This window comes from Pleurodeles waltl, chromosome 3_1, assembly GCF_031143425.1.
Source record: "Pleurodeles waltl isolate 20211129_DDA chromosome 3_1, aPleWal1.hap1.20221129, whole genome shotgun sequence".
NCBI classification, from domain to species: domain Eukaryota; kingdom Metazoa; phylum Chordata; class Amphibia; order Caudata; family Salamandridae; genus Pleurodeles; species Pleurodeles waltl.
The window spans coordinates 707806348-707829575 of record NC_090440.1 but is presented as its reverse complement, the minus strand read 5'-3'; the positions used below and the strand labels follow the sequence as shown (position 1 = coordinate 707829575).

At 45.5% G+C, this 23228-nt stretch overlaps 1 protein-coding gene across 3 annotated transcripts in view; it reads right to left on the bottom strand.

Moving 5' to 3' along the window:
- MACF1 (microtubule actin crosslinking factor 1) overlaps positions 1–23228 on the bottom strand; it is a 1225213-nt gene that overhangs the window by 313564 nt on the left and 888421 nt on the right. The gene's annotated exons all lie outside the window — the stretch shown is intronic.

The window sequence follows — 23228 nt, the reverse complement described above, 5'->3', positions numbered from 1 at the left end:
TTGGTTCCACTGCTGACGTCGGTGACATCACAGCCCAGTGTTGTGACCTGTGATTACAGCGCCGGAGATGGAATCAGATATTGGCCCAGAGCTGGAGTCAGGCTTAAAGATGGTGCCAGCCTAGAAGAGAGGTTGAGTGGCACAGTTGTGATGGAGATGGATCCACCAGTGGTAACCTGACTGGAGGACACTTTGTATAATTAGGGCTCAAAATTGCTCCAGAGGGATGCAGTCAGTTTAGGAAAATACCACCGTTGGCATGGTCACCCCCCACACTTTTTGCCTAGTGTTGATGCCAGCTTTGATTGGAAGTGTGCTGGGACCCTGCTAACTAGGCCCCTACACCAGTGTTCTTTCCCCACAACTGTACCTTTGTGTCCACCATTGGCACAAACCTGGCACACAGTTAAGTCCCTTGTAAATAGCACCCCTGGTACCACGGGCCCTATGGGTAGGGAAGGTCCCTAAGGGCTGCAGCATGTATTGTGCCACCCTCAGGGAACCCTCACTCAGTACATGCACACTGCCTTGCAGTTTGTGTGCGCTAGTGGGGAGAAAAAACAAAGGCGACATGGCACTCCCCTCAGAGTGCCATGCCCACCAACCACTGCCTGTGGCATAGGTAAGTCACCCCTCTAGCCGGCCTTACAGCCCTCAGACAGGGTGCACTATGCCACAGGTGAGGGCATAGCTGCATGAGCACTATGCCCCTACAGTGTTTAAGTCAATTCTTAGAGATTGTAAGTGCAGTGTAGCCATACTGAGTATATGGTCTGGGAGTTTGTCATTACTAACTCCACAGCAGCATAATGGCTACACTGAACACTAGGAAGTTTGGTATCAAACTTCTCAGCACAATAAACCCACACTAATGCCAGTGTGGAATTTATTGAAAAATGCACACAGAGGGCATCTTAGAGATGCCCCCTGTATGTTAGCCCAACTGCTGGAGTAAGGCTGACCGGTCTATGCCAGCCTGCCACTTCCAGACGAGTTTCTGACCACATGGGGTGAGTGCCTTTGTGCACTCTGTGGTCAGAAGCAAAGCCTGTCCTGGGTGGAGGTGCTTCACACCTCCCCCTGCAGGAACTGTAACACCTGGTGGTGAGCCTCAGAGCCCCTAAGGTGTCCAGAGGTGAAGTGACCCCCTCCTTGAGAAATCCTCCATCTTGCTTTGGAGGATTAGGACCAATAGGGATAGGGAGACCCCCCCCCACCCCCACGCGGGAGTGGGCACAAGGAGCATGTAGCCACCCTCAGGGATAGTAGCCATTGGCTACTGCCCCCTGAACCTAACACACCCCTAAATTTAGTATTTAGGGGCGACCCTGAACCCAGCTCTTCAGATTTCCTGACGACCTCAAGAAAGAAGGACTGCTGAGCTGAAAACCCCGCAGAGAAGAGAAGGAGACAACAGCTGACTCAGCCCCTGCCCTACCGGCTTGTCTCCTGCTTCAAAAAGCTGCAAAAGAAGAAGCAACGCATTCTGCAGTACCAGCGTCCCCTAAAAAGCCTCCTGGGGACTGCCTGCATCACCGAGGGCCAAGAGACTCCTGTAGACAGCGGACCTGCCCAACAAGAAGATCAAGAAACCAACTTTAAAGGGACTCTCACCTCACTTCAGAAGCGCGAGTCCAACTACTCTGCACCCGACGCCCCCAGCCCGTGTCCAGAGAAGCCAGCTATCCAGAGAGGACCCCCAGGCGACTCCGGCAACATGTCCACACTGGGCTGACCTCTCTGCATCCTCACGACAAAGCCTGCAGAGGGAATCCCGAGGACCCTCCTGACCGCGACAGCCCGGGACGAAGATATCCCATGCCTGGAGAAGCACTGCACTCGCAGCCCCCAGGCCCGTGTGAAACCGACCACCGGTGCAGCAACGACCAGCAGGTGGCCCTCACCCATGCCCAGTCAGTGGCTGGCCCGAGAGGCCCCCCTGTGCCCTGCCTGCAGCGGCTAAGTGACCCCCGGGTCCCTCCATAGAGTTCTACTGAGATCTCTGTTTGCACACTGCACCCAGCCGCTCCTGTGATGCTGAGGGTGTGGTTTTTGTGCCTACTTGGGGCCCCTCTAGTACTCCAAACACCCCTGGTCTGCCCTCCGACAACGCAGGAACTTACCTGCCAGCAGACTGGAACCGGAGCACCCCCTGTCTCTATAGGCAGCCAAGTTATTTTGGTTCCTGTTTGACCTCTGCACCTGACTGGCCCTGTGTTGCTGGGTGCTTGAGGTTGCCTTGGACCCCCAACGGTGGGCTACCTATGCCCCAGAGACTGAACCAGTAAGTGTGGTACTTACCTCAGAAACTGAACTTTACTTACCTCCCCCATGAACTATTGAAAATGGCAGGGTCCACTTTCAAAACCGCTTTTTGCCATTTTAAAACTGTGTACAATATTGATTCTATTCAAAGTCCTAAGTATTACTATGCAAAGTACCTTTCATTTGATGTACTTACCTGCTAAATAAATCTTGTGGTTCTAGAAATAAATTAACAAATGAATATTTTTCTATATAAAAACCTATTGGCCTGGAGTTATGCCACTGAGTGTGTGTTTTCACTTATTGCTTGTGTGTGTACAATAAATGCTCAACACTGCCCTCTGATAAGCCTAACTGCTCGACCACACTACCACAAATAGAGCATTAGTATTATTTATTATTGCCTCTGTCAAGCATCTTGGGGAACCCCTGGACTCTGTGCACACTATATCTCATTTTGATACAGTACATACAGAGCCAGGTTCCTACAATATAGAAACACACAACAGACCTTTGGAGAATGTGTTGAGGATATTCTTGGTGTGTCACATTAATGCCTGGCACCAGCTAGTGGGTAGGGTGACTACTAGCCACTTCCTAACCAATGGGGTAAAATCTTCTAGGGGCAAGCTTACTCACTTTTTCAGAGTTTGTTTATTTTACTGCAAACAATCCTACAGTGCCATTCACTCTCAAAATCCAAAGTTTATTCCCCTTATGCAGAGCCTCTATGCCCACCTAAAAAGTGTGGTTGGAGGAATCAGCAGTCTCCCCTACTCTGTGGTCACTCAAAACCCATTCTGGGGTAACTTTCGTTCCAATGGGTTTGGTACCAGCCTGACTAGAGGTAGCTGGTGCTTTGCAGGTGCAACCTAACATTTGCTTATGACAAAGCAGGCCTCTTTGAAGTTAATTATGTTCCTGGGTCTGCCCAACCTAGCCAACATTCCACAGGAAAAAAATACCTCCTTCCACATTCAAGCCATATTCTCTGCTCTGAGTGCACTTTCACATCTCTTTCACATTTTATTTAGGCCCAATAAAGCCTGAGAAGTGTCTGGGTTACTAGAGAGCTAATTCAAATTAGCCTCCAACAGCACAACAGGTTTGTTGTTAAGAATTTAATGTAGACTTTTCATTTTCCTTTTCTTCGTTACTATAACTTTTATGCCACACCCTCTCAAGATGTTTGCATGACTTTCTTTTGATATAGAGAATCACTGTACCATGGAGCCAGAGGGCGAATTCAATGATGCTTTTATTTGGTAATGGGACTTAACATATCCAATGAGGGCCTGAGCCAGGAATCAATTACAGGGGTTATCAAGTTCCACTGAGTTATACTGCGAAGGAAGGTTAGCTTCTAAATTAGCATTCCATTAAGGGACATCTGGTTTTGACCAGCTCCTACTAGAGGAAACTTAGTGATTCTCCTGAATCTGTAGATTCGTGTCTATTAAGAGTGAAAAAGAGATTGCAAAATGGTCGGACCATGTCAAAGGTAAAGGAAAATCTGATTGCAGCTTCATTAAGTTGGTGAATAATGGGTCCAACAAATATTCTGCTTTGTGATTTGGTGAGCCAATCACAAGCAGTTGGATATCTAAGGCCATTATATCTTCAATCAAAGAGGTAGCAAAGCTACAGGTTTTGTCCTCCAAATGAATATTACTGTTGCCCAAAATGGTCAAGTTGGAGTATTTAAAAATTGCTGGCGCAAAGCATTCACAATACTAGCACACCAGTTACTGGGAGAACCCGGTGAATGATAGATTAATGTTCCAGACACTGATACAGAAAAACAGCTTCACAATATGGGAAAGACAATTTGTCAATTTTGCTAACAATTGTTTTTTTTTAAAATAATTGCAATACCACCGCACTTCCTATCTGGAAGATCTAAATGCTAGATTCAGTACTCTAAAGGGAGTGCTGCGACAATAACCAAAGAATCATTCAACCAGGTTTCCGTTGAAAATAAGTCATCAGGGTTACGGTCAGACAAAACATTTAAAATGTCCAGTTGGGGGTGGGGTCTGGCTTGGACGGAGAGGCGCCTGGGTGTCTGTCATTCCCGGTGGAGCGGAACAGGTTTGGCCGATTCTGCCACTTTGCGGTCTGCATGTGCCAAACACCGAACGGATTCCGACATCAGATGGACCCCTGCCAAACATGCTGCAACCGGAGGAAAGGTCAGATCTGCCTTAAACGCTAATAATCGTGTCTTTCCCTCTCAACAACGCATGCATTACAAAATGATGCGTCCTGCAACTGAATCGACCGCAGTGCTCGACTATAATTCTTGAAGGTTAACAAGTGAAGTTTGCACACCTCCGCTTAACCTCTCCAGAAAGTGAATCCAGGCATTTATATTATTCTCAAAGTTATAATGTCAGGTGTAAGGAAAGCAAATTGGTAATTTAAAACAACTTGCCTGACCATAAAATGGCACCCATGCAGAAACTATGCACAATTCCTTCCCAAATATGTCTAAATAACTGTGAAAACAAGCATACTACTGCTTATAGTATTTTAATTTAATGATGCAAATATTCCAGTGAAGTCGACATTTGACAAATGAAAAGCTGAACGCTCAACATGACGAAATAAAAGAAATGTCACCATAGAAACTTGTATTTTTTTGTTATAAGATTAAAAGAACTATAACATAATGCACAAACTTATAGTTTTGGCGCTCCATAGCCTCTGCCTTCAGATCATAAAACGCCCCTGTTGTTAAGGGGACACAAAGGTCAGACAACCCCAGTGATTGTGGCACCAGTGCAAAATTCGTACTGAGCCTGTGATAGCTACTCCTTCAAAAAAATACGATATATAATCACGTCCACATACAGCTGACCTGCCATCAATTTCGACCATCACTCCATCACTTTAGTCAAGTTAACCAGAGCTCAATATGGCTGAGAAGGAACCTAAACCTCATGTTAAACGCTCCAAAGAGGAGCCAACCTTTCCAGACTTACCAATCAAAAGTAAAGCTGATATAAACAGTACGATGGATGCGATTCTCGAAAGTGCACAACCTCGCTAAATCTACAAAAAAAAAACACGCTGACTCCATGCAGCTTGAACTGACTGCTATCACAGCTGACATCAACACTGTCAATAACAAACTATTAGAAGCAGAACAAAGTATCAGTGAGCTGGAATACATCAATTATTAACGAAATCTATGAAAAAAAGACATTGCCGAATTGGAAGACCAGAATAGGAGAGGCAGCTTAAGAATTTTTGGGATTCCTGAAGGATCTGAAAACAATGAGGGCTCCCCCAACTCGTGCGTCTCCTTTATTCACTTTTGGCTACCTCAAGTTACATGCCTCCAATTAGACAAAAAATTTGAACTAGAAAGAGCACATAGAGTTCCAACATTCAAACAATCTCATGGGGCGCTAACTAAACTTAGACCAATAGTATGCAAACCTCTGTGTTTTCAATATGCCAAAGCAGTTTTACTCTACATGCGTAAAAATAACCATATTAATTGGAACGGATCAAAAATCTACGTCTCACACGACTACTCCAAAACAACAGTAGATACAAGGAAAGGTTTTTTGGCTCTACGTGACAGGCTCAAAGACAAGAAAATACAATTTTCTTTTGCAGATCCAGTAAAGCTCAGAATCACAATGGATGTGAAGTATCAAATCTTCAATGAACATAATGCTCTTAAAAACTTTCCTAGATGAGCTGGCGGGACAAGAGATGGAACTATCTAAAACGTTGTCAAAGAAAAGGAAAACCTGAAATTTTTTCCCGTAAAGTGCTCCAATTTCACGGAAACTGAGGATTCAGAGTGTTCCTTAGCACTCCACTGGGTCCCTCCTTTACTACAATGCTTCCTCCTAAAAAGGTTATATCACATACATTTTTCATGATCGAGTTTAAGGTTTACTTGTTGTATTGACTGACTCTTTCTTTCTACCCACCAAAAGTAGATTGTTACAGCTATTAGGATACTGGGGGTGGAGGGGGGCGATAGGTGAGGTTTAACCACTTTTTAGGCACTCTCAATCCATAACTTACCAAGGTTAGTTCATAATTACTAATTGACTACTAAATGTCTATACTTGTTAACTAACAAAATATGATTTTACATATCTTGTTTAGTTTACTAAAGCTTTGGAATTGCGCCACTTAATAAGCAAGTTATATATGGTAATTACCACTTAGCCATTTCTCGCATTTTATATCAAACCATTTGCGTCATATGTATTACTCATGCTCCCAATCTTCAGTAGACTTCCACTGTACATTCACAATTATATACACGTGATCTTCCCTTTGGATCTCTATCATAGAAGTGGCAAATGATGGACACATCACAATGTAAACTCTGCTTCGTCTCCAGAGATGTTTCGCTCTTCTTTGTCACCCACTCCATGGCGTTTGTGGGACGTTGGGAGGTAGGGGGGGTGGGACTAAAGGGTGGGGAGGGTGTTATTATTTCTTCTCGAGCGCTATCTTTTTCCTCCCCCCCTTCCTTTCTCCTGTACCTACTGCTGAGAATTTTAGTGTTGTTATGAGTGTGACACTCATACCAGATTTATACTACTCCACACAATACATCCTTCCTAAGACTTCACCATATAGGATAATAGATGATACACGCAATGGATCCCACACACCAAACACTTCTTGGAACACTTCACTTTATCGTGAAAAAATAAAATATAAACATACTCAGCTTGTGTATACAAACGAGAGATCATACAAACTGAAATATCCTTCAACCATAGGAGTAATTGTACATTTTGACTCCTCTAAAGATGTTACCTTAACTTTAGGTCTTCTACTAAACTTACTCTTAATACACATCACCCTACACCACCAACATATACTACACAGTTATGACTAACTCTAATATTATAAATAGCATCAATATTGTCTCTTTGAAAGTAAAGGGTATTAACCATTCTATAAAACTGCAAAAAATAATGAATTATCTGTACAAAACCAAAGGGGATATTATCCTTCTCCAAGTGACACGGATCCCAGACACGGAAGCTTCCAAAATAAAAAATAATTGGATTAGTGACATACAATGTTTTACGGCAATCCACAAAAAAATGTTGTAATTACACTGATCTGCAAAAAATAATAATTTACTAAGTGAATCCTGTATCTCTGATGTAGAAGGAAGATGGATCATAACTACTCTAAAGAAAGATGAGACTAGATTACATGTTGTTAATATACGGCCCAAACATCGATGACTGAATTCTGGAATACACTTTCAGGAAAATTAGAGCATATACCTACCAATGACCTCTTAATTGTAGCTGGAGACTTCAAACTCCCACTAGATACCACACTAGACAGACAATCCACATGTCACTATCGCCCGTCTAAAGCACACAGGATCCTGAAAGATATCTGCGCTACATATGATCTTAAAGATACATGGAGGCTTCAACACCCTGACTCGAGCGATTATACCTTTTATTCTCCTCCTCTTAATTCCTACACGAGAATAGACTGTCTTCATCTTGGGTTCCCATACTCACCTAATCAACCAAACAAATATTTCACCAATAGTAATTTCCGATAATGAATGAATTAACACACTACTAACTGGGACCAGTTCTAGAACCCGTACCAAAAGATAGTGTTTCAATAATAAGATTTTAAATGACCAAGAGAATATAAAGAAGAAAGTTTCATTTCTGACTTTCTCACAAATACCTCCTCCCCGGACATGCATATACAAACATTTTGGGACGCTCTTAAAGCGACCTTAAGAGGCTCATTAATAGAATTGAAAACAAGAATTGATAAGACGAAAAACAAATCCCTCCTAGAACTGGAGAATGAAATTAGTCTCTTAGAATCCTACCACATTAAGACACTGGAAAAACAGATCCTCACCAAACTTACCACAAAGAAATATGAATACAAAAGAATACTTAGCGAAAGAGCAGGTGTATGGATCAATAAATTCAAAGATCTTAAACTCTGCGACGCAAATAAACCAGGAAAGATTCTAGCATGATACCTTAAACACAAAGCCAAAAGAACATAACTTAATTTAAAGATAAGTTGAATATCACCCATATCAACCCTCAAAATTTTAGACATTTTCAGACAATTTTATACAGCGCTATACTCTGAAGATAATCAAGTTAAAACTGAACCATGTAAAGAGTATTTAAATAAAATGGAGGTTCCCAAACTCTCTGAAGAAGATAAAGTCTTAGCGAAGCCAATCACCATAACTGAGATTACAGAGGTTATCAGCACACTAAAAGACATTTAGGCCCCTAGACCCAATGGTTTTAACGCCAAATTTTATAAAACCTTCACTAAATCCCTTCAACCCACTCTAATAAATGTACACAACACCTATGCCTCTTCTGGAAAACAATTAATGGTACATCTGCTGAAGCAAACATAGTTGTCATTCCCAAAGAAGGGAAAGATTTACTATTACCAAAAAACTACAGACTAATCTCACTAATAAATCTGGACTGTAAGATTTATCCAAACGACTCAACCTTTTCTTCACCGATACTAATCAGTAATTTTCAGGTAAGGTTTCTAAAAAAAATAGGATATCCAGTGATAACACCTGCCTTCTGTGCCACGTCATAGGGAGAGAGCCAAGAACTCGTCTTCAGCATCCATAGCAATAGCCTTGGATGCTGAAAAGGCTTTCGACAAAGTCTCCTGGACATTTCTAGAACAGTCTTGCAGAACTTTTAATCTCGGAGAAGACTTCATAAGAATGGCCATGTAAAGTAATTCCAAAGCATGCATCTCCGTAAATGATCTTGTATCCTTACCATTTGACCTCGAAAATGGCAAGAGACAAGGTTGCCCACTTTCGCCGTCACTTTTTTTTACTAGCTCTGAAACGTCGAGTTTTAGACGTTAACTGTAACCCTCAAATATCAGGAATCGATTTATATAGGAAGACAACCACACCAGCGTTTAGGCAGATGACATCTTAATCCTCTCTGACTACCTTTACTTACCCATACAGGTCCTCATGGATACAATCAAGCAATATTCTTGAGTGTCAGGCTACAAACTAAATCGAGACAAATCTGAGGTAAAATCTCTGAATCAGTTAGGTTCTAAAACACTACTAGGTGAATCAGGACTTATCTGGCTGTCGAAATACATAAAGTACTTAGGAATCGAGTTTGGGTCAGACTTAATCAACACTCTAACCCTTAACGAGCATCTAACCCTTCAAAAAATTAAACAGCTACTAGATGGCGGGTCTCCAAAATTCATTACCTGGTGGGACCACATGGATGTCTCCCATTGTTAATTATCTACTTAGTATGCTACCCCTGACACTTACTGATGACTTCCTCCAGCGTAAGTTGGATAAAATGATCAACAATTTTATTTGGCAAGGCAATGGACCTAGAATAGCCTTACACAAATCGTCAGGGGTAGTAAGCGCTATATAAATACTATTACAATACAATACAATAAGAAACTAGGAGGCCTCAACCTACCTAATTTTAGAAACTACCAAACAGACTTTCTTGCTACACAAGGAACCTACCGGCTTTCACCCCCCAGAAAACTACACTCCACTGAGGCTGGAAGTGGAAAAAGCATTATTGGGAAACCTTGACCCAGCAACCCTACTTACATCCACTGACAAGCACATACCATTCTCTAAATATATATATCTAAGAACACCAAAAATGCCTTACTCCTAATTGACAATAAACTGCAATCTAAATTGAAATCCTCAAATCTTGCTTCTCTTTGGTACAACCCAAACATCAAGTATAAACATCAGACTATTCACTGGCAATCCTGGATAAATAAAGGTATACATTACCCCCAAACAACTAGGCACATCCTCCAACCCCTTAACCTTCGCAAATCTTCATGCAATATACAATATTGAGAACCAGGAATTCGATAATTTTCTTAAAATCAAAGTAGCATTATCTAAGCTTCACTCTCACCATGAAGATCCCCCTACCCACCCCTAATCTCAAAAATAGGACACCAGGTATCTAAAATCTACTATTTTCTTCAACCTCACTGTAGGAAGTTGGCTCTGTATGCACTATTTCAAAGTAAGGAATAGTATGCACAGAGTCCAAGGGTTCCCCTTAGAGGTAAGATAGTGGCAAAAAGAGATAATACTAATGCTCTATTTTGTGGTAGTGTGGTCGAGCAGTAGGCTTATCAAAGGAGTAGTGTTAAGCATTTGTTGTACATACACACAGGCAATAAATGAGGAACACACACTCAGAGACAAATCCAGCCAATAGGTTTTGTTATAGAAAAATATATTTTCTTAGTTTATTTTAAGAACCACAGGTTCAAATTCTACATGTAATATCTCATTTGAAAGGTATTGAAGGTAAGTACTTTAGGAACTTTGAATAATTACAGTAGCATATATACTTTTCACATAAAACACAAATAGCTGTTTTAAAAGTGGACACAGTGCAATTTTCACAGTTCCTGGGGGAGGTAAAGTATTGTTAGGTTTTGCAGGTAAGTAAACCACCTACGAGGTTAAGATTGGGGTCCAAGGTAGCCCACCGTTGGGGGTTCAGAGCAACCCCAAAGTCACCACACCAGCAGTTCAGGGCCGGTCAGGTGCAGAGTTCAAAGTAGTGCCCAAAACGCATAGGCTTCAATGGAGAGAAGAGGGTGCCCCGGTTCCAGTCTGCCAGCAGGTAAGTACCCGCGTCTTCGGAGGGCAGACCAAGGGGGTTTTGTAGGGCACCGGGGGGACGCAAGCTCACACAAAAAGTACACCCTCAGCGGCACTGGGGCGGCCGGGTGCAGTGTGCAAACACGCGTCAGGTTTCCAATGTAAATCAATAGGAGACCAAGGGGTCTCTTCAGCGATGCAGGCAGGCAAGGGGGGGGCTCCTCGGGGTAGCCACCACCTGGGCAAGGGAGAGGGCCTCCTGGGGGTCACTCCTGCACTGAAGTTCCGTTCCTTCAGGTGCTGGGGGCTGTGGGTGCAGGGTCTTTTCCAGCCGTCGGGATTTTAGAGTCAGGCAGTCGCGGTCAGGGGGAGCCTGGGGATTCCCTCTGCAGGCGTCGCTGTGGGGGCTCAGGGGGGACAACTTTGGTTACTCACAGTCTCTGAGTCGCCGGAGGGTCCTCCCTGAGGTGTTGGTTCTCCACCACTCGAGTCGGGGTCGACGGGTGCAGTGTTGCAAGTCTCACGCTTCTTGCTGGGATTGCAGGAGTCTTTAAATCTGCTCCTCTGTAACAAAGTTGCAGTCTTTTTGGAGCAGGTCCGCTGTACTCGGGAGTTTCTTGTTCCTCTTGAAGCAGGGCAGTCCTCTGAGGATTCAGAGGTCGCTGGTCCTTGAGAAAGCGTCGCTGGAGCAGGTTTCTTTAGAAGGCAGGAGACAGGCCGGTAGGACTGGGGCCAAAGCAGTTGGTGTCTTCTTTCTTCTTCTGCAGGGGTTTTCAACTCAGCAGTCTTCTTCTTCGGTAAGTTGCAGGAATCTGAATTCTTAGGTTCAGGGGAGCCCGTAAAATACTAAATTTAAGGGCGTGTTTAGGTCTGGGGGGTTAGTAGCCAATGGCTACTAGCCCTGAGGGTGGGTACACCCTCTTTGTGCCTCCTCCCAAGGGGAGGGGGTCACATTCCTATCCCTATTGGGGGAATCCTCCTTCTACAAGATGGAGGATTTCTAAAAGTCAGAGTCACCTCAGCTCAGGACACCTTAGGGGCTGTCCTGACTGGCCAGTGACGACTACTTGTTATTCTCATTATTTCCTCCGGCCTTGCCGCCAAAAGTGGGGCCGTGGCCGGAGGGGGCGGGCAACTCCACTAGCTGTAGTGCCCTGCGGTGCTGGAACAAAGGGGGTGAGCCTTTGAGGCTCACCGCCAGGTGTTACAGCTCCTGCCTGGGGGAGGTGTTAGCATCTCCACCCAGTGCAGGCTTTGTTACTGGCCTCAGAGTGACAAAGGCACTCTCCCCATGGGGCCAGCAACATGTCTCGAGTGTGGCAGGCTGCTAAAACCAGTCAGCCTACACAGGTAGTTGGTTAAGGTTTCAGGGGGCACCTCTAAGGTGCCCTCTGGGGTGTAGTTTACAATAAAATGTACACTGGCATCAGTGTGCATTTATTGTGCTGAGAAGTTTGATACCAAACTTCCCAGTTTTCAGTGTAGCCATTATGGTGCTGTGGAGTTCGTGTTTGACAGACTCCCAGACCATATACTCTTATGGCTACCCTGCACTTACAATGTCTAAGGTTTTGCTTAGACACTGTAGGGGCACAGTGCTCATGCAATGGTGCCCTCACCTATGGTATAGTGCACCCTGCCTTAGGGCTGTAAGGCCTGCTAGAGGGGTGACTTATCTATACTGCATAGGCAGTGTGAGGTTGGCATGGCACCCTGAGGAGAGTGCCATGTCGACTTACTCGTTTTGTTCTCACCAGCACACACAAGCTGGCAAGCAGTGTGTCTGTGCTGAGTGAGGGGTCCCCAGGGTGGCATAAGCTATGCTGCAGCCCTTAGAGACCTTCCCTGGCATCAGGGCCCTTGGTACCAGGGGTACCAGTTACAAGGGACTTACCTGGATGCCAGGGTGTGCCAATTGTGTAAAACAAAAGTACAGGTTAGGGAAAGAACACTGGTGCTGGGGCCTGGTTAGCAGGCCTCAGCACACTTTCAATTCAAAACATAGCATCAGCAAAGGCAAAAAGTCAGGGGGTAACCATGCCAAGGAGGCATTTCGTTACACAACCCCCCCCCCCCCCAAACGAAAGAGGATGAGACTAACCTTTCCCAAGAGAGTCTTCATTTTGTAAGTGGAAGAACCTGGAAAGGCCATCTGCATTGGCATGGGCAGTCCCAGGTCTGTGTTCCACTATAAAGTCCATTCCCTGTAGGGAGATAGACCACCGCAACAGTTTTGGATTTTCACCTTTCATTTGCATCAGCCATCTGAGAGGTCTGTGGTCAGTTTGAACTACAAAGTGAGTACCAAAGAGGTATGGTCTCAGCTTCTTCAGGGACCAAACCACAGCAAAGGCCTCCCTCTCAATGGCACTCCAACGCTGCTCCCTGGGGAGTAACCTCCTGCTAATGAAAGCAACAGGCTGGTCAAGGCCATCATCATTTGTTTGGGACAAAACTGCCCCTATCCCATGTTCAGAGGCATCTGTCTGCACAATGAACTGCTTGGAGTAATCTGGAGCTTTTAGAACTGGTGCTGTGCACATTGCTTGTTTCAGGGTGTCAAAGGCCTGTTGGCATTCTACAGTCCAGTTTACCTTCTTGGGCATTTTCTTGGAGGTGAGTTCTGTGAGGGCTGTCACAATGGATCCATAACCCTTCACAAACCTCCTATAGTACCCAGTCAAGCCAAGGAATGCCCTGACTTGACTCTGGGTTTTTGGTGCTGCCCAGTCCAGAATAGTCTGGATCTTGGGCTGGAGTGGCTGAACTTGGCCTCCACCTACAAGGTGTCCCAAGTAAACCACAGTTCCCTGCCCTATCTGGCATTTGGATGCCTTGATAGAGAGGCCTGCTGATTGCAGAGCCTTCAAAACCTTCTTCAGGTGGACCAGGTGATCCTGCCAGTTGGAGCAAAAGACAGCAATATCGTCAAGATAAGCTGCACTAAAGGACTCCAACCCAGCAAGGACTTGATTCACTAACCTTTGGAAGGTGGCAGGGGCATTCTTTAAACCAAAGGGCATAACAGTAAACTGATAATGCCCATCAGGTGTGGAGAATGCTGTCTTTTCTTTTGCTCCAGGTGCCATTTTGATTTGCCAGTACCCTGCTGTTAAGTCAAAGGTACTTAAGAATTTGGCAGCACCTAATTTGTCTATCAGCTCATCAGCTCTAGGAATGGGATGGGCATCTGTCTTGGTGACAGAATTAAGTCCTCTGTAGTCCACACAAAACCTCATCTCTCTCTTTCCATCTTGGGTGTAAGGTTTGGGGACTAAGACCACTGGGCTAGCCCAGGGGCTGTCAGAGTGCTCAATTACTCCCAATTCCAGCATCTTGTGGACTTCCACCTTGATGCTTTCCTTAACTTGATCAGACTGTCTGAATATTTTGTTTTTGACAGGCATGCTGTCTCCCGTGTCCACATCATGGGTACACAGGTGTGTCTGACCAGGGGTTAGGGAAAAGAGCTCAGCAAACTGTTGCAGGACCCTCCTACAATCAGATTGCTGTTGGCCAGAGAGGGTGTCTGAGTAGATGACTCCATCAACTGAGCCATCTTTAGGGTTTGATGAGAGAAGATCAGGGAGAGGTTCACTCTCAGCTTCCTGATCCTCATCTGTTACCATCAACAGATTCACATCAGCCCTGTCATGGAAGAGCTTAAGGTGGTTCACATGGATCACCCTCTTGGGGCTCCTGCTAGTGCCCAGGTCCACCAGGTAGGTGACCTGACTCTTCTTCTCTAGCACTGGGTAAGGGCCACTCCATCTGTCCTGGAGTGCCCTGGGAGCCTCAGGCTCCAAAACCCAGACTTTCTGCTCTGGTTGAAATTCAACCAGTGCAGCCTTTTGGTCATACCATAACTTCTGGAGCTGTTGGCTGGCCTCAAGGTTTTTACTTGCCTTTTCCATGTACTCTGCCATCCTTGAGCGAAGGCCAAGTACATAGTCCACGATGTCCTGTTTAGGCTCATGAAGAGGTCTCTCCCAGCCTTCTTTAACAAGAGCTAATGGTCCCCTTACAGGGTGGCCAAACAGAAGTTCAAAGGGTGAGAACCCTACTCCCTTCTGAGGCACCTCTCTGTAAGCGAAAAGCAGGCATGGCAAGAGGACAGCCCATCTCCTTTTGAGTTTTTCTGGGAGCCCCATGATCATGCCCTTTAATGTCTTGTTGAATCTCTCAACAAGGCCATTAGTCTGTGGATGATAGGGTGTAGTGAACTTATAAGTCACTCCACACTCATTCCACATGTGTTTCAGGTATGCTGACATGAAGTTGGTACCTCTGTCAGACACCACCTCCTTAGGGAAGCCCACTCTGGTAAAGATACCAATGAGGGCCTTGGCTACTGCAGGGGCAGTAGTCGACCTAAGGGGAATAGCTTCAGGATACCTAGTAGCATGATCCACTACTACTAGTATGTACATATTTCCTGAGGCTGTGGGAGGTTCAAGTGGACCCACTATGTCCACACCCACTCTTTCAAAGGGGACCCCCACCACTGGAAGTGGAATGAGGGGGGCCTTTGGATGTCCACCTGTCTTACCACTGGCTTGACAGGCGGTACAGGAGATGCAAAACTCCTTAACCTTCTGGGACATGTTGGGCCAGTAGAAGTGGTTGACTAACCTCTCCCACGTCTTGGTTTGTCCCAAATGCCCAGCAAGGGGAATATCATGGGCTAAGGTCAGTATGAACTCTCTGAACGCCTGAGGCACTACCACTCTGCTAGTGGCACCAGGTTTGGGATCTCTTGCCTCAGTGTACAGGAGCCCATCTTCCCAATAGACCCTATGTGTTCCAGTTTTCATGCCATTGGTCTCTTCAGCAGCTTGCTGCCTAAGGCCTTCAAGAGAGGGACAGGTTTCTTGCCCCTTACACAACTGCTCCCTTGAGGGTCCCCCTGGGCCTAAGAGCTCAACCTGATAGGGTTCCAACTCCATAGGCTCAGTTCCCTCAGAGGGCAGAACTTCTTCCTGAGAAGAGAGGTTCTCTTTTTGTTGTTGTGTTGCAGCTGGTTTCCCAGTTGTATTTCCTTTCCTCTTGGTAGGCTGGGCCCTTTTTCCAGACTCCAGCTCTACTTTTTCACCCTGAGCCTCGCACTGTGCCCTTGTCTTGACACACACCAGTTCAGGGATACCCAGCATGGCTGCATGGGTTTTCAGTTCTACCTCAGCCCATGCTGAGGACTCCAGGTCATTTCCAAGCAAACAGTCTACTGGGATATTTGAGGAGACCACCACCTGTTTCAGCCATTGACCCCTCCCCACTCTAAAGTTACCATAGCCATGGGATGTACTTTAGTCTGATTGTCAGCGTTGGTGACTGGATAAGTTTGTCCAGCCAGGTATTGACCAGGGGAAACCAGTTTCTCTGTCACCATTGTGACACTGTCACCTGTATCCCTCAGGCCTTCTACACTTGTCCCAATAATTAAGAGCTGCTGCCTGTATTTTTGCATGTTAGGAGGCCAGGCAGCCAGTGTGGCTAAATCCACCCCACCCTCAGAGACTAATGTAGCTTCAGTGTGACACCTGATTTGCTCTGGGCACACTGTTGATCCCACTTGGAGACTAGCCATTCCAGTGTTAGCTGGAGTGGAGTTAGAAGCGGTTGTTTTCTTGGGACAGGCCTTGTCTCCAGTTTGGTGTCCAGGCTGATTACAGCTACGACACCAGGCCTTTTTGGGATCAAAGTTTTTACCCTTGTACCCAAAATTGTTTTGTGAAGAGGTTCTGGGCCCACCCTCCTGTGCAGGTTTTTGGGGGCCTGTAGAAGACTCTTTACTATTTTTGTTTTTGGCTGTCTCACCACCCTTCCCCTGGGGAGGTTTTGTGACCCCTTTCTTTTGGTCACCCCCTGTGGAAGTCTTGGACACCCTAGTCTTGACCCAATGGTCCGCCTTCTTTCCCGCTTTCTTTCAATTACTTAATAGGTGTTCTTTCACAAATAAATTGTACAGCCCATCATAATTACTTACACCACTGCCTTGAATCCAACCATCTAGTGTTTTTACTGAGTAGTCTACAAAGTCAACCCAGGTCTGGCTCGAGGATTTTTGAGCCCCCCTGATTCTAATACTATACTCCTCAGTGGAGAATCCAAAGCCCTCAATCAGGGTACCCTTCATGAGGTCATAAGATTCTGCATCTTTTCCAGAGAGTGTGAGGAGTCTATCCCTACACTTTCCTGTGAACATTTCCCAAAAGAGAGCACCCCAGTGAGATTTGTTCACTTTTCTGGTTACACAAGCCCTCTCAAAAGCTGTGAACCATTTGGTGATGTCATCACCATCTTCATATTTAGTTACAATCCCTTTAGGGATTTTCAACATGTCAGGAGAATCTCTGACCCTAGTTATGTTGCTGCCACCATTGATGGGTCCTAGGCCCATCTCTTGTCTTTCCCTTTCTATGGCTAGGATCTGTTTTTCCAAAGCCAATCTTTTGGCCATCCTGGCTAACTGGATGTCCTCTTCACTGGAGTTATCCTCAGTGATTTCAGAGATGTTGGTCCCTCCTGTGAGGGAAGCAGCATCTCTGACTATTATGTTTGGAGTCAGGGCTTGAGAGGCCCTGTTCTCCCTAAATAGGACTGGTAGGGGGGAATCTCCCTCCAAGTCACTATCATCATCCTCTGTGTTGCCATCCTCAGAGGGGTTGGCCTTTTCAAACTCTGCCAACAGCTCATGGAGCTGTAGTTTGGAAGGTCTGGGGCCCATTGTTATTTTCTTTATTTTACAGAGTGACCTTAGCTCCCTCATCTTAAGATGGAGGTAAGGTGTTGTGTCGAGTTCCACCACATTCAAATCTGTACTAGACATTATGCTTCTAAAAGTTGGAATACTTTTTAAGAATCTAAAAACTAGTTCTAGAATCTAATTCAAACTTTTACCAAACTTTTAAACTCTAAAAGCAATGCTAACAGGGACTAACACAAGGCCCTAGCAGGACTTTAAAGAATTTTGAAAAATAGTTCAAATTGCTAAAAATCAATTTCTAATGACAATTTTTGGAATTTGTCGTGTGATCAGGTATTGGCTGAGTAGTCCAGCAAATGCAAAGTCTTGTACCCCACCGCTGATCCACCAATGTAGGAAGTTGGCTCTGTATGCACCATTTCAAAGTAAGGAATAGTATGCACAGAGTCCAAGGGTTCCCCTTAGAGGTAAGATAGTGGCAAAAAGAGATAATACTAATGCTCTATTTTGTGGTAGTGTGGTCGAGCAGTAGGCTTATCAAAGGAGTAGTGTTAAGCATTTGTTGTACATACACACAAGCAATAAATGAGGAACACACACTCAGAGACAAATCCAGCCAATAGGTTTTGTTATAGAAAAATAACTTTTCTTAGTTTATTTTAAGAACCACAGGTTCAAATTCTACATGTAATATCTCATTTGAAAGGTATTGCAGGTAAGTACTTTAGGAACTTTGAATAATTACAGTAGCATATATACTTTTCACATAAAACACAAATAGCTGTTTTAAAAGTGGACACTTAGTGCAATTTTCACAGTTCCTGGGGGAGGTAAAGTATTGTTAGGTTTTGCAGGTAAGTAAACCACCTACGGGGTTAAGATTGGGGTCCAAGGTAGCCCACCGTTGGGGGTTCAGAGCAACCCCAAAGTCACCACACCAGCAGCTCAGGTGCAGAGTTCAAAGTGGTGCCCAAAACGCATAGGCTTCAATGGAGAGAAGGGGGTACCCCGGTTCCAGTCTGCAGCAGGTAAGTACCCGCGTCTTCGGAGGGCAGACCAGGGGGGTTTTGTAGGGCACCGGGGGGGACACAAGCTCACACAAAAAGTACACCCTCAGCGGCACTGGGGCGGCCGGGTGCAGTGTGCAAACACGCGTCCGGTTTCCAATGTAAATCAATGGGAGACCAAGGGGTCTCTTCAGCGATGCAGGCAGGCAAGGGGGGGGGCTCCTCGGGGTAGCCACCACCTGGGCAAGGGAGAGGTTCTCCTGGGGGTCACCCCTGCACTGAAGTTCCGATCCTTCAGGTGCTGGGGGCTGCGGGTGCAGGGTCTTTTCCAGCCGTCGGGATTTTAGAGTCAGGCAGTCGCGGTCAGGGGGAGCCTGGGGATTCCCTCTGCAGGCGTCGCTGTGGGGGCCCAGGGGGGACAACTTTGGTTACTCACAGTCTCGGAGTCGCCGGAGGGTCCTCCCTGAGGTATTGGTTCTCCACCAGTCGAGTCGGGGTCACCGGGTGCAGTGTTGCAAGTCTCACGCTTCTTGCTGGGATTGCAGGAGTCTTTAAATCTGCTCCTCTGTAACAAAGTTGCAGTCTTTTTGGAGCAGGTCCGCTGTCCTCGGGAGGTTCTTGTTCCTCTTGAAGCAGGGCAGTCCTCTGAGGATTCAGAGGTCGCTGGTCCCTAAGAAAGCGCTGCTGCAGCAGGTTTCTTTAGAAGGCAGGAGACAGGCCGGTAGGACTGGGGCCAAAACAGTTGGTGTCTTCTTTCTTCTTCTGCAGGGGTTTTCAGCTCAGCAGTCTTCTTCTTTGGTAAGTTGCAGGAATCTGAATTCTTAGGTTCAGGGGAGCCCTTAAATACTAAATTTAAGGGCGTGTTTAGGTGTGGGGGGTTAGTAGCCAATGGCTACTAGCCCTGAGGGTGGGTACACCCTCTTTGTGCCTCCTCCCAAGGGGAGGGGGTCACATTCCTATCCCTATTGGGGGAATCCTCCTTCTACAAGATGGAGGATTTCTAAAAGTCAGAGTCACCTCAGCTCAGGACACCTTAGGGGCTGTCCTGACTGGCCAGTGACTCCTCCTTGTTATTCTCATTATTTCCTCCGGCCTTTCCGCCAAAAGTGGGGCCGTGGCCGGAGGGGGCGGGCAACTCCACTAGCTGGAGTGCCCTGCGGTGCTGGAACAAAGGGGGTGAGCCTTTGAGGCTCAGCGCCAGGTGTTACAGCTCCTGCCTGGGGGAGGTGTTAGCATCTCCACCCAGTGCAGGCTTTGTTACTGGCCTCCGAGTGACAAAGGCACTCTCCCCATGGGGCCAGCAACATGTCTCGAGTGTGGCAGGCTGCTAGAACCTGTCAGCCTACACAGGTAGTTGGTTAAGGTTTCAGGGGGCACCTCTAAGGTGCCCTCTGGGGTGTAGTTTACAATACAATGTACACTGGCATCAGTGTGCATTTATTGTGCTGAGAAGTTTGATACCAAACTTCCCAGTTTTCAGTGTAGCCATTATGGTGCTGTGGAGTTCGTGTTTGACAGACTCCCAGACCATATACTCTTATGGCTACCCTGCACTTACAATGTCTAAGGTTTTGCTTAGACACTGTAGGGGCACAGTGCTCATGCACTGGTGCCCTCACCTATGGTATAGTGCACCCTGCCTTAGGACTGTAAGGCCTGCTAGAGGGGTGACTTATCTATACTGCATAGGCAGTGTGCGGTTGGCATGGCACCCTGAGGGGAGTGCCATGTCGACTTACTCGTTTTGTTCTCACCAGCACACACAAGCTGGCAAGCAGTGTGTCTGTGCTGAGTGAGGGGTCCCCAGGGTGGCATAAGCTATGCTGCAGCCCCTAGAGACCTTCCCTGGCATCAGGGCCCTTGGTACCAGGGGTACCAGTTACAAGGGACTTACCTGGATGCCAGGGTGTGCCAATTGTGTAAAACAAAAGTACAGGTTAGGGAAAGAACACTGGTGCTGGGGCCTGGTTAGCAGGCCTCAGCACACTTTCAATTCAAAACATAGCATCAGCAAAGGCAAAAAGTCAGGGGTTAACCATGCCAAGGAGGCATTTCCTTACACTCACGCAACTAAATTTAGGAAGACTCTAGAGCTCTGGAATGCCCATTCTCAATCAGATATTACAGGTCTTGAGTGGATACAAATTTGGAGATAAGTAACCCTACATAAAGTTACTCCTATACTCTCACAAACCAAATGCTAGTTAATACACAATGTCTATTGGACGCCATCGCATCGACACACAGTTAGTAGATACATCTACATGCTAGAACTGCAGAGAAGAAACAGGAGACCTACCTCACCTGATCTGTCACTGCAGACAGGTCCAAGAGTCTTCTGGAATTAAGTTTTCTCATTTATATCCAAACTCCTCCACATCAAATCAGACAATTTCTCATACTTAATCACAGGCTTTCTAGACCCTAATATCAAAAATGAATCAGACCGCCTACTGCTTGACCTCTTGCTAACAGCACCAATCAAATCAATTACAGCTAACTGGAAATCCACACATAAAACCGCGTTTGCACACTGGTTAAATTGGATAACTCAAATCCATGGAGCAGATAACACTGGTCTCCAAAACTCCCCATGGAAATCACATGCACACAACATATGGGGCTCCTTAGATAAATTCTTTGCTTCCAATAAGATACCATGAACAAACCTATTGCCCCAACCCCATGAGTATCTTATTCTCAACCCTTATAATATATACTATAACCCTTAAATAGGAAAATAACAGCAAAACCATGATTAATCTTATTCAATTTCTTCTCCCTCCTCTCTCCACTCTGTTAGCTCTTATTTTATTTCCTTTCTGTACTACTCAACTTAATACAATTTAGGCTTGAACATGTATCTATTTTTTAATTGGCTTAATGCATATGCCTTGGATATACAATGTATGTACTGTACACTGTTCTCTGTTTTTAAAATTATAAAAGAATAAAAATAAAACTTTTGAAATAATAAAAAGAAATGTCCAGTTGGGTTTGACTAATAAACAACAATTTAATTTAAAAAAAAGTGAAAACAAGGGTAGTGAACTATGACATTATGAAAGCCTAAAGTTAACTGCTTGGCGTGCAGAAAGCCCATTAGAACACTTAATATTGCGGTCAACTATTTCGAAGGGGCAAGTAGAGCTTTTACTCATTCCTAAGGCTAGGTTGAGAGGGGGATCACATGCTGCAATTGTGAAGGTGTGAAGGGCATACAGAGAGGAAGCTAAGTAAGAAATTCTACCTGTAGACTGAGGGACAGCATTCCTGGCCCCTGGACCCGTTCGGGCGCAGACGGGCTTGCCTGAGGCACACCACGGCTGCACTTAAATAAGCAGTGTTAGATATGGGGCCTCTACATGGCAGTGGTTTCCACCCCGTCCAGTAGGGACCCTCACTCTAGGCAGGGTAAGGGAGTCACACAGCTAAGATAACCCCTGGCTCAAGCAGCTAGGTTTATCTCAGAGGCAACGTGTAAAGTATTTGCGCACACACACACAGAGTGAAAAACACCACTAAAGTACTCTACACCACTTTTAAAAAATAGCCAATACTTATCGGAGTAAAACAAGACCAAACCAACAAAAATCAAACATACACAAGATACGAATTTTCAAAGATTAAATGTAGTATGGCACTTAGAAACCCAATAGCTCCAACTGGGGCTATCAAAACGGCTTGACAGACTCGCTTCCAACAGTCCGGCACCACCCGTGAGGGAGCGTGGCTGGCCACGAAGTCGTGTAGACCCCAGTTACAGTACTAATTTGAGTTGCACACGAAAATGGCCCCCGAATCTCTAAAAGTTCCACATTCTCCCTTTGGTAATATTCAGCAATTTTACACAGTGATTGCACTTAACAAGATTCCCCCAAGACTTCGTTTCACACTCTTTCCATCAACAAATATTACAGATTAACTAACACTGAAAAAGGTCACAAATGAGTAAAAATAATAGCAAAAAGTGCTTAAAAAAAGATAAGCTGTTTTCAAATGAGGCTCTGGGGAGGCCCAGTTACCGTACAGCAGACCCCTTATAAGTACTACAACTTGACACTGAAACCATAAAGTAATACACCAGATGCCCTTCTGTAATAAACCACAACTCATCAAATCCCACTGTGGGTTAAAGTTCTGGAACTCACCAAACCACTAGCCATTGCACAGCATACTAGCTCCCATCACATTAATGGATAGAATCGGTATGGAACAACACACTGCATCAAACAGCGATGGGGTGCCACAATGGCATATACTAGATACCTTTCGATAATTGGCCATGGACTAACACACTGGATCTCACCGAATCCAACCACCAATGACCAACAGACTGTATTACACTGCTTTAGTGACCATAGGTATCACCAGATCCCCTACACATACTGGGTCCCATGGCAAGATACTAACACACTGGGTTCCATCAGATCCCACTGTCATAGGATAACACAGTGGGGCCCTGTGTAATGGGAAAATGTACCAGATCGCAATGAGATCCCAAACAACTCTCAGACTGCACAAAAATGGACTAACACACTGGATCCAGCCCATTTGTCAGGAGTAGCATTTTGGGTTTTACAAACTCCTTCAA